Here is an 11,129-nt window from a genome sequence, read left to right on the forward strand (position 1 = left end):
ACGACAGGCCCCAGTGTGTGATGTTCCCCTTCCTGTGTCCAAGTGTTCTCATTGTTCAGTTCCCACCTATGAGTGAGAACATGTGGTGTTTGGTTTTTTGTCCTTGTGATAGTTTGCTGAGAATGATGGTTTCAGCTTCATCCATGTCCCTACAAAGGACATGAACTCATCCTTTTTTATGGCTGTATAGTATTCCATGGTGTATATGTGCCACATTTTCTTAATCCAGTCTATCATTGTTGGACATTTGGGCTGGTTCCAAGTCTTTGCTATTGTGAATAGTGCCGCAATAAACATACATTTCTATTTGCCAAATATTTGTTTTGTTAAAATTGCTCTATATCCTTTTGTGTGTCACCTAGTTAACTCTTTTTTCACTATAAAACCTATGAAGACAATAAACCAACCTACATATAGTAAAATACAAATTGTAGGTAGCATATAGCAAATAGTTAAGAGAGGTTGGGCTTGGTATTTATTAGAGAACTTTCAATGGACCACGTAATTTTGAAGAGAATGCTTCTTGGTCAGAAGGTAAAACAACTAGAATATTTATAAAAATTTGATATTAAAATGATGGTGAAACAACTAGAATATTTCTTCAAACATAAGTTTTCTTCCTGTGTTAATCTTCAAGCCATAGCTTTATTTTTTAATGTGGTGTACAATGGAATTCTCAAATCTAGGCAAGATGTTCCATTCAGCCATCCCAGGTCCATTATGTTGATGTTAAGAGGTTTTTCTTTTTTGGATAGTTTTGAATTAGCAATTATACAACCAAAGAGAATGATTACTGCTTAATCTTGGGACTGTCATTATAAAATTAATAATCTGTCTCAGTTCTTCACTAGGGAACATTCTTTTGCTTCCTGCGGGTAAAAATAAAATCGCAAATGTGTTTAGTGCTTTCTTGTCCTTCACATTTCATTCTTTTTACATGAGAAAGAACAATTGATTTGGTATAATTTAACTGAATTTTGACTTTCTAATAATTAAACATTTAGTTTTGTGCTAAGAGTTTTTATTACTATGGTTTTATTATGCCTGATGCTCTTCATAGGCTACAGATCAATCTTTAGAGGGACTATAGAACTGTTATAGGAAAGCAAAAGTATGAACAGCAAATGAGTGATTCTGTTGGTCTTATGACTTTTCTTTCAACATTACTTTCTCAAATAAACTGAAGAAATAGGACTATAAAATTTTCTTTGTAGGATAATAACTGTAACAGCTTGATTAGTTGAATATGTAAATTATATTTTAAAAATTCATTTTTGTATTCCAAGCAAGAGCTTTTGATCACTATAGCAAAACAGAAATATTAGTGTTTTCACAACTAATAAATCACTCACATTACAGGTCCAATCCTCAGCAACACTATGATATCCTCCTTAATATATTCATCTGCTATCTCAGATATCATATTTTAAAATTAAATTTTAAACTAATTATCCAGAAAATATTACTAGAACAAATGATGATAATACCCATGGGATGAAGATGGAAATAAGACAGATTTTATTTTAATAGGGGATCAAATGTCTGTAAGTTGTCTCAAAATGGAACTCCAATTTTGAAATTTAGGTCAATAACCTCTAAAGGAAGATTTTTCCAGCTGGCGTACTTCAGATCATGTACTCTTAGCACCAGTATGAACTATTTCTTTTTTCTGAGATTGAACAACTGTGGAAAAACTAAACTCATCTACATAAACTTCTAGTACCAGGATTTTTAATTGCTTCATTTTGTTTCATCCATTTTGAAAGCATATGTGTATTCACTTGATTTAATAATTTTACAATGTATACATATATCAAAACATCACATGGACCCAGAATTATATACAATTATTTTCTGTCAATTAGAATTTAAAATAAATAAATAAATAAATAAAGAAGAAGAAGAAGAACTTTTTAAAAAGTATTTTTCCTGCTCTGGCTTATGTCATACTAACTCTCAGGACTTTTTTTTTAAAAAAAGGCATTCTATACATGAGTATGACTAATTCATTTGCTAGAATTGTGCAACAATTAAGTATTTAATTTAAGAAATAGCTCATCTTTTTTTCTCATTAATAACTTGGAGGACTTGAAAAAAGAGAATTTTCTCATAATTCTCTAAACACATCGTAGACACAGCTCAGCAGTGTAATAGAAAACCACCATGATTCAGCCTTATGGTTGGAGGTAGAGATACAGCTAGTGTACCATGTGAATGGATTAGTTTAGGGGCCTTTTAAATCCAAGGAATGGGTGAGATTTAAGATAAATTATTTTGATTGAATAAATTTAGTTGAGTAGGGGCAATGGAAAAAATTAAGGTCTACAAAACCAGAAACATCCTATTATCCAATAAAGCAGAAAATAGTGAGTGATGGAAAGAACTAGAAATGAAACAATAGCTTTTTTTTTTTTTCAATTCGGAGTCTCGCACTGTCACCAGGGCTGAGTGCAGTGGCACCATCTCGGCTCACTGCAACTTCCACCTCCCAGGTTCAAGGGATTCTCCTGCCTTAGCCTCCCAAGTAGCTGGGATTATAGGCACCCACCACCACGCCTGGCTAATTTTTTGTATTTTTAGTAGAGATGGAGTTTCATTATGTTGGCCAGGTTGGTTTTGAACACCTGACCTCGTGATCCACTCACCTCAGCCTCCCAAAGTGCTGGGATTACAGGCGTAAGCCACCACTTCCAGCCTACAATGGCATATAAAAAATACTTAGGAATAAATTTAACCACAGATAAACGATGTGTATGTACACTGAAAACTAGAAAACATATATGAAAGAAATTGAAGGCACAAATAAATGAAAAGATATCCCATGTTCAGAGACTGGAAGAATTAATGTTGCTAAACTGTCCATGCTACCCAAAGTGATCTACAGATTCAACTCAATTTCTATCAAAATCCCAAGGACATTTTTTATAGAAATAGAAAAAATAATTTTAAAATTCGTATGAAACCACTAAAGACCCCAAATTGCCCATGCAATCTTGAGCAAAGAGAATAGAGCTATAGTAATCAAAACAGCATGGTACTGTACAAAACAGGCATGTAGTCCAATAGAACAGAATAGAAAGCCCATAAATAAATCCTTGCATTCATGGTCAACTGATCTACAACGAAGTTGCCAAGAACACACACTTTCAACAAATGGTGTTGAAACAATTGTATATGCATACGCAAAATAAATTAAGGCCTTATCTCTCACTATATATAAAAATCAACTAAAAATAAAGACTTAAATGTAAGACCTCAAACTGTAATACTTCTAGAAGAAAATGGGATAAATGCTCCTTGACATTGACCTGGGCAAAGATTCTTTTTTTTTTGTATGTGACCTCAAAAGCACAAGCAACAAAAGCAAAAATAGATAAATGGAATCACAGCAAAGTAAAAGCTTTTGCACAACAAGAAAATAATCAACAGAATGAAGAGACAACCTATTGAATGTGAGAAAATATTTGCAATCCATACCTCTGATAAGGGGTTAAATATTCAAAATACTTAAGAAAATGAAACAACTCAATAGCAAGAACGCAAATAACCCAATTACAAATTGGGTTATTTGATTTCCTTAAGGATTTGGCAAAAGACCTAAAAAAAATTTCTCAAATAAAGATATACAAATGGCCAACAAGTACATGAAAAAATTGTTAATATCATTAGTCATCAGGGAAATGCAAATCAAAACTACAATGAGATATTACCTCATACTGTTAGGATGGCTATTATCAAAAAGACAAGAGATAAGTGTTAAGGAGGATATAGAGAAAGGGAACCCTTGTACACCATTGGAGGGGCTGTGAATTAGTACAGCCATATTGGAAAATAGTGGGGAGGTTCTTCAAAAAATTAAAAATAGAGCTATCATATGACTCAGCAATTCCACTTTTGGATATATCTAGAAAGGAAATCAAATCATTGTGCTGAAGAGGTATCTGCATGCCCACTTTCATTGCAGCATTGTTCACAGTAGCTAAGGCATGGAAAGACCTAAATGTCATGGGTGGATGGATGGATTAGGAAAATGTGGGAAATATACACAATTTTTAAGATTGAATAATATTCAGTCTTAAAAAAGAATGAAATTCTATCGTTTGAAATAACACAGATAAAACTAGAGGAAATTGTGCTAAGTGAAATAATCCAGGCACAGAAAGACAAGTACTGCATAATTTCATTTATATGTGGAATTTTTAAAAGTCAAATTTATAGAAGTAGAATGTATGATGGTAGTTACTAGAGGCTGCAGTGTGGAATAGAGAAGATGTTCAAAGGATACAAATTTTCAGTTAGACAAAATAAAAAGTTCAGTAGAGCGACTGTAAAACATAGTGACTATGCTTAAAAACAATGTAGTGTATACTTAAAAATTGCTAAGATAGTAGATTTAAATATTCTTACCACAAAAAAATGGCAAGTATGTAAAGTAATGGACAGATATATTCATTAGTTTGATTTAGCCATTTTACTGTATATATATATCAAAACATCACATTGTACAATATACAATTTTTGTCAATTAAAAATTAATTAAAAATCAAAGAATTAAAACCAAAATGACCCCCCAAACAAACATACAAACCAAAAAGAAATAGCTGGATTTCATATATAACTAGACCACAAACACATTTTAAATTTAAAACACCATAGCTAGGGTTTTGTTGGGTTTTGTTTAACAGCCAAGAGTCTAGGCCCCAAACTTACATTCCTGCTACTTAGCACAACATTTGAAATTCCACTAATAGAGATTCATTTGGAATGACAGCCAGGACAGGTTTGGAAGAAGTAAAAAACAAATTTGTAAAATTATTATTGATCTGTATGGGATTTTTTTATCTCTTATTTTTGGACTGGTAGAGTGGTTAAAGGGGTAGACGAATATAGCCTTCCTCATTTAGCAGTTTAAGCGAACTGGAGCCCAAGGATTAATATTCTCCAAGGAAGCAAATGCCAATATTTGGAGAGGGAAGTGGGAACAGGAAAAATCAAACTATTATCCTTCCTAGAAGATTTCTTAGGCATCCTGCAACAATTTCTGCTTGGCAGGCTGAAGCTAGATACTCTTAAACAGAAGATAACTTTGCATTTCACAATTAGAGATGAAAGCTTACCATACAAACAAATAGAACAAGCAGAGTTAACACAGAGGAAATGTGTTTTTTTTTTCAAAGTATAAATGTATTTGAATCTTTCTCGGTTTAACAAGGAGATTTAGAAATGTGCTTGCATTTGGCACTGAGAGTTATAGATGGGAGCAGAGGAGAAGAAAGAAAGAGGTTGCAGAGAATTTGTTTCACAAATTTATCTGTGCAGTTCCACTCATCTTTCTTGGTCAGTGATATATCCAAACTATGGCTAGAATGCACGTAAGTAGGACTGAAGCTGTTAAACTTAAAGCACCCTGCCAAAGAAACAAGTGGATATTCTTAACCATATTTAATCAATACAGAAAAGATATCTGATAGGATGATATAAGAAAAAAATCATAGACTTTTCAAGAAGATGAATGAGGAATGGCTCTTGGAAATTACATTTCACCTACATGATGCTTTTCTCTTCTGGCCTATAGTTAGGGAAATGTAATGTCTTTATCTTTTGTTACCTAGTTCTCCATCTTCCACTAGTCTTCCTTACGTCCATAAAGTCTATACTCTTTACCTCATCTATGCCATACATATCACTTTCTTATACTAGGTCTTATTGAATACAAGTAACCTTTGTTGTTTGAATTTACTCAGTTCCTGGGTTTAGATAACTTGTTTGGATACTTGTGTTCCCATGGTAAAGGATGCTGTGATATCTGAATATCTGAATCTATTTGGTTCCCTTTAAATATGGGATAGTGAGAAGTTTGGATAATGATGAATTTTTCTGAAAACTTACTTGAATCTATGTGAAAGTAGAAAATAGAGTTTAACTAGTAATCATTAATTGTGGTTCTGGAGAATTCCTAGTCCTCTTGTCAGCAATTTGTCAATGCTCGTAGTGTGTTTGCCATGTTATTGGTGGTATTGATTTCAAAACACTGAGCTTAGAGAGAAGACAGATCCTACCTGAATAAAGACTGGAATTTAAAAGCAGAAAAGCGTGTGTAGCCTGCCCCTCCCTTTGTCACCAGCCAGGCTTCTCTCTCCAGCCAGACAGGCCTGTAGGCTACTCTGAGGATGTGGGATGAGGCTCTGGGTCAGCAGGCAGGCAGTGACAAGGCTGAACTTCAGCACTGCCCCCGACTGCAAGGGGAAGAGCAAGGAGTCTGACCTGGCCTTCTTCAGGTTCTGGGGGTTGTGGCCAGATGCCAGGAGAGGGTGGAGAATTGTAGCAGAGCAGAGACTTAGAAAATAAAACACCTAATCAACTAAATAAACATTATAAATTATATGCCAAACACTTTGAGAACTCTATGATCTGTAGACCTTGTATTTATAGGGTAGTTCTTTGAGATAATGCAACATCCACACGATGTGCTCTTACCAATCATTTAGACAATCCACATAGTAGACACAGAAAATGAATAAAAGAATTGAGTGAAGATGAAATCAGAACCTGGAAACAGGAAAAAAAATGATCAAACTTCTCAACAGGAAAAGAAAATAACATAAAGAAACTAGTAACAGCAATGCTCAGAATCCCAAATGTGGAAGAAGGAGATGAGGACATTTTATCTTTAACCCTTGAAGAGAAGCAAAACAAAGAATACCTAAAATTTCTATTCAAAATTTGTATTCTTACAGGAAAGCAAAACACACCTCTGTATAAACATGAAGCTGATGAAATCCCAGAAGGTCTCTTTACTCCTGATAACTTCTAAGAACTGGTGGAGTGGCTGATAAATTCTGTTGAAGAGGTCCTGAGAAAGCATTTTGAGACAACTGCAGTTAACACACTGTTCTGTTAAGAAACCCATCAGAAACAGATGCTAGAGATCTGTTACAGCTATATTCAGGAAGAAATGTTCAGGGAAGTAAGAGACTCGCTCTTCTTTCCCTTATCACTGTCAATATAGAGGACATAGTGGGGGAAGAGCATCACCTGTGTTGGTGAGGTTTGTCCATGAATCTCATAACATGAAAGAGGATGTTATAGGCTTCCCACCTTAGGAAGCTGATGCACAAAGTTTGGCTTTAAAATTCCACACTGTGGCAACTGAGAAGTGGGGGCTACAAGTGGAGTATTATTATGGGCAGGCTTCCATTCTGTCCACTGGATTTTCTTCCAAAATGAAAGTAGTTGCTTCCAGACTTTAAAAAACATATCCCCAAGATATCTACAGAGGAGGTATCTCTTCCTTTTCTTATGTCTTAAATATGTGGTTGGTAGAATCACTGACTGTTATGGGGAGTTTCTGTTGCATTGGGAACAATTGAAGTTTGTTCCTTCTTCCTTCTTTCTTTTTTTTTTTTTTCTTTTTTGAGACGGAGTCTCGCTCTGTCCCCCAGGCTGGAGTGCAGTGGCGTAATCTCGGCTCACTGCAAGCTCCGCCTCCCGGGTTCACGCCATTCTGCCTCAGCCTCACCAGTAGCCGGGACTGCAGGCACCCGCCACCACGCCTGGCTAATTTTTTTGTATTTTTAGTAGAGACGGGGTTTCACCGTGTTAGCCAGGATGGTCTCGATCTCCTGACCTCGTGATCCCCCCACCTTGGCCTCCCAAAGTGTTGGATTACAGGCGTGAGCCACTGTGCCCAGCCTGTTCTTTTTTTCTATCAATCAGTTACCACAACTGCTTTTAGAACTTGAAAATGTAATTTTTTTTCTTTTCCTGAAGAATGAAGAAAGGGGTAAAGAACTGAAGGAAATTTGCCATTCTCCATGGACAAGAGGGCAGGATGCTTTTGAAATTTTAGTGGACCTCGTGAAGGCACTTATTTTATGTTGGCATGGTACAAATAGTGACACAAATATCAGATGCAATAATCGTATAGCTGCCCAAGCATTTGTACCCTGAAGTACAGTAACAGGTTTTGATTTGTTACCATTGTTGTTCTTTAAAATGTCCTATTTTTTTTTTTTTTTTCACAAGACACTTTTGGAAAAAATCTCTAGGGGCAAATCTCTGAGGTCTTGTCTGCAGCCAGTAGCTTGACTGCAATACTGCAGTCACTCAGTAAAGTGACAGAAAAAATTGAAGTTTATAATGAGTTTTGGTTTGAGGAAGCCACAATATGACAATCCAACTTGATATTCAAATGAAATTCCCTGGGAAATTCCACAGAGCTCAGCAAGGTAACCTGAAATTCCAACTACCCTATGAGAGTTTTTATAAAGAAAACCCATGTTCAACAGTGGAGCACATTATTCAGGAACTTAAAGACAGATTTTCAGAACAGCACCTCAAAGCTCTTAAGTGCTTATCTCTGGTACCCTCAGTCATAGGTCAGCTCAAATTTTACACATCAGAGGAACACTATACTGGCATGTATAGAAGTGACTTACCCCATCCCAGTGTGCTCTCAGCCAAACTGCATTGTTGGGGAATCAAATGGAAAGACAGAGGGAAGAGTATAGAGCTTCCATCCACCATTTATGAAACTCTCCACTTGACTAAATCAAGTTTTTTACTAATGTGTATGCATTGCTGAAGGTCCTGTGTATTCTTCCTGTGATAAAAGTTGAGAATTACTGGTATGAAAATGGACAAAAGCATCTCAAAACATACTTGAGGAACCCTTTGACAGACCAAAGATCGAGTAACTTGGCTTTGCTTAATATAAATTTTGATCTAAAGCATGATCTGGATTTAATGGTGGACACATATATCAAACATTATCCAATTAAGTCAGAATTCCCCACAGATAATTCAGAAATCATTACAAATACTGAAAAGCTTCTTTAAATGGGCTTTATCTTAAATTTGATATTTGGAAGAAAAGCTGTAAGTTGTATGCAGGTCACTCAATCACTGAGTATCTCTGCCGATAGGCGTCCCATTGAATACGTTAATTACTGATGATCTTACTATTTAAATGGCTCCTGCTTGAAATCTGATGCTTTGAGGACCTATTTTTTTCTTCCAGAAGCTAGCGTTGAAAACACCCTGTTTTATGTCTGCAAGATCTCTGCTACTGGCACTCTGGAATTGTTGTAGTTAAGTCATTTTGGGTATAACATTTATTATCACTTTGGATTTGATTCTTGGATATTGAGTTATCAATCCTTTGAAGAATATATTTTGGGGAGGTGTGGGAGTAAGGATTACATCTTATAATATGTTACAATAAACCTCATAATTGACCTTTGACTAATAACAGTTTCAGGTATGTTGTTAAAAATCTGTAATTGACAGTTAAAGAATTACCAGAGTGAGAAGCTTGTGAGATCAAGAAACAAGGATTTTAGTGCAGGTTTTGTCTTTACTAAATGAACTTAAGGGAACAAGTTACAGTTAAAGTTTGAATGGAAAAGCCTGCCATTGTTGTTCCACATTTGGTTGTTACTGTTTATATTTCTTTGTTGAACCTACATCTTCATATGCTTTTTAGCAGGTGTATGTAGAACACTTTCATTTATGGTCAAGGCAGAATCAGAGGCGGTGAATACTGACAACTGACTTGTCTGTTTTCTTCTGTCTTTTTCCACGACTATATCTTCTGCCTCATCTTGATTTATAAGCAAAAGCTGGAAAACTACAAAAATAAGTGTTTTTTATTTTATCTAGAAATATTATAGAAAATATTGCTATTTTTGAAGAAAATCAATTTTGTATAATTTAATCTAAATGTAAATTTTGTTTAAAAAAGAAAAGTATTCTGTATATTGTTTTTTATTATATGTATGTATTTAGCAAGTGATATTTCATTTATTTCACCAAATAGGTTCAATTAAATTAAACTCTTTTCTCCCTATTTAAAAAATTGCAAGTGGGAAATGTCACACACACACACACACACACACACACACTCACACACACATAGCGCGAGCGAGCGGCAAGCTTTATGCCTATGAATTTTTTATTAAACAAGCCCATCAGGAATTTCCTTGGCAGTGCTTTGGCACATTATCTTCGCTACCCACTTATGAAAATCATCTATAAATATATCTATAATTCCATTGCTGATTCAGAAAGAAGTCAAATAAATCCTCAAAAGGGAAGCATATAGTGAAGATCATTAATCTAGAGTTGGGCGAGCACCATTCAAGTCCCTGACTGTTCTAGGGAACTCCATTTATCCATGGTTTGTTCAGTGAGCTTCATTTATATGGCTGCCTAGGACTATAGAGTCAAAAGACAAAGCCTAGGTCCTGCTATGTCATAAGTTTAACAAGAGAACCTCTGCATAAAGTCAGACCAGCGATGGTTACACTGTCTGTAAAATAATCAACAAGGAGTAATTACTCTTTTTTTTTTTTTTGAGACGGAGTCTCGCTCTGCCGCCCAGGCTGGAGTGCAGTGGCACGATCTTGGCTCACTGCAAGCTCTGCTTCCCGGGTTCACATCATTCTCCTGCCTTAGCCTCCCGAGTAGCGGGGACTACAGGCACCCACCACCACGCCCGGCTAATTTTTTGCATTTTTAGTAGAGATGGGGTTTCACCGTGTTACCCAGGATGGTCTCAATCTCCTGACCTCGTGATCCGCCCGCCTTGGCCTCCCAAAATGCTGGGATTACAGGTGTGAGCCACCAGGCCCGGCCAACAAGGAGTAATTACTCTTTACTGAGGTTCTCGGTTCAGGGGGAAAATATAATATCTCTTAAGACAATCTAACTATAACTCTTGTGAGATTTGTGGTCAAACCTAAGATCCATCCTACTGAAACTGAAGATGATCAAAGACAAAGAAGAAAATCTTAGAAGCACCCAGAGGGAAAAGACAGATTAAATACTGGAAACAACATTTAGATCAGCCAAATATTTCTCATCCTCAATAATGGAGCCAAAAAATAGCAAAATAACATTTTCAAAAGTGTGATACAAAAATAAATCTTAACCTGGAATAGTATAACCAAGGAAGAGGGAGATATAGAGACATTTTCAGTGAGAGTCAAACAGAGAGTTTATTACTAATGGCTCCTTACTGAAAGATATTCTAAAGGATACACTCTGAAAGGCTAGAAAATAATTCCACAATGAATATCTGTAATTAAAAAAGGAAAGAGTTACTAGAATATGTGATAAAAATGGATAAA

General features: G+C 35.7%; 2 pseudogenes; both read left to right on the forward strand.

The window, feature by feature from the left end:
* The first annotated feature begins 1,926 nt into the window (after window positions 1–1,926).
* LOC129059975 (52 kDa repressor of the inhibitor of the protein kinase-like) lies at window positions 1,927–7,688 on the forward strand (annotated as a pseudogene).
* LOC134761635 (52 kDa repressor of the inhibitor of the protein kinase-like) lies at window positions 7,687–9,635 on the forward strand (annotated as a pseudogene).
* Window positions 9,636–11,129: the final 1,494 nt, after the last annotated feature.

The sequence above is a fragment of the Pongo abelii genome, chromosome 5 (genome assembly GCF_028885655.2).
Source record: "Pongo abelii isolate AG06213 chromosome 5, NHGRI_mPonAbe1-v2.0_pri, whole genome shotgun sequence".
NCBI classification, from domain to species: domain Eukaryota; kingdom Metazoa; phylum Chordata; class Mammalia; order Primates; family Hominidae; genus Pongo; species Pongo abelii.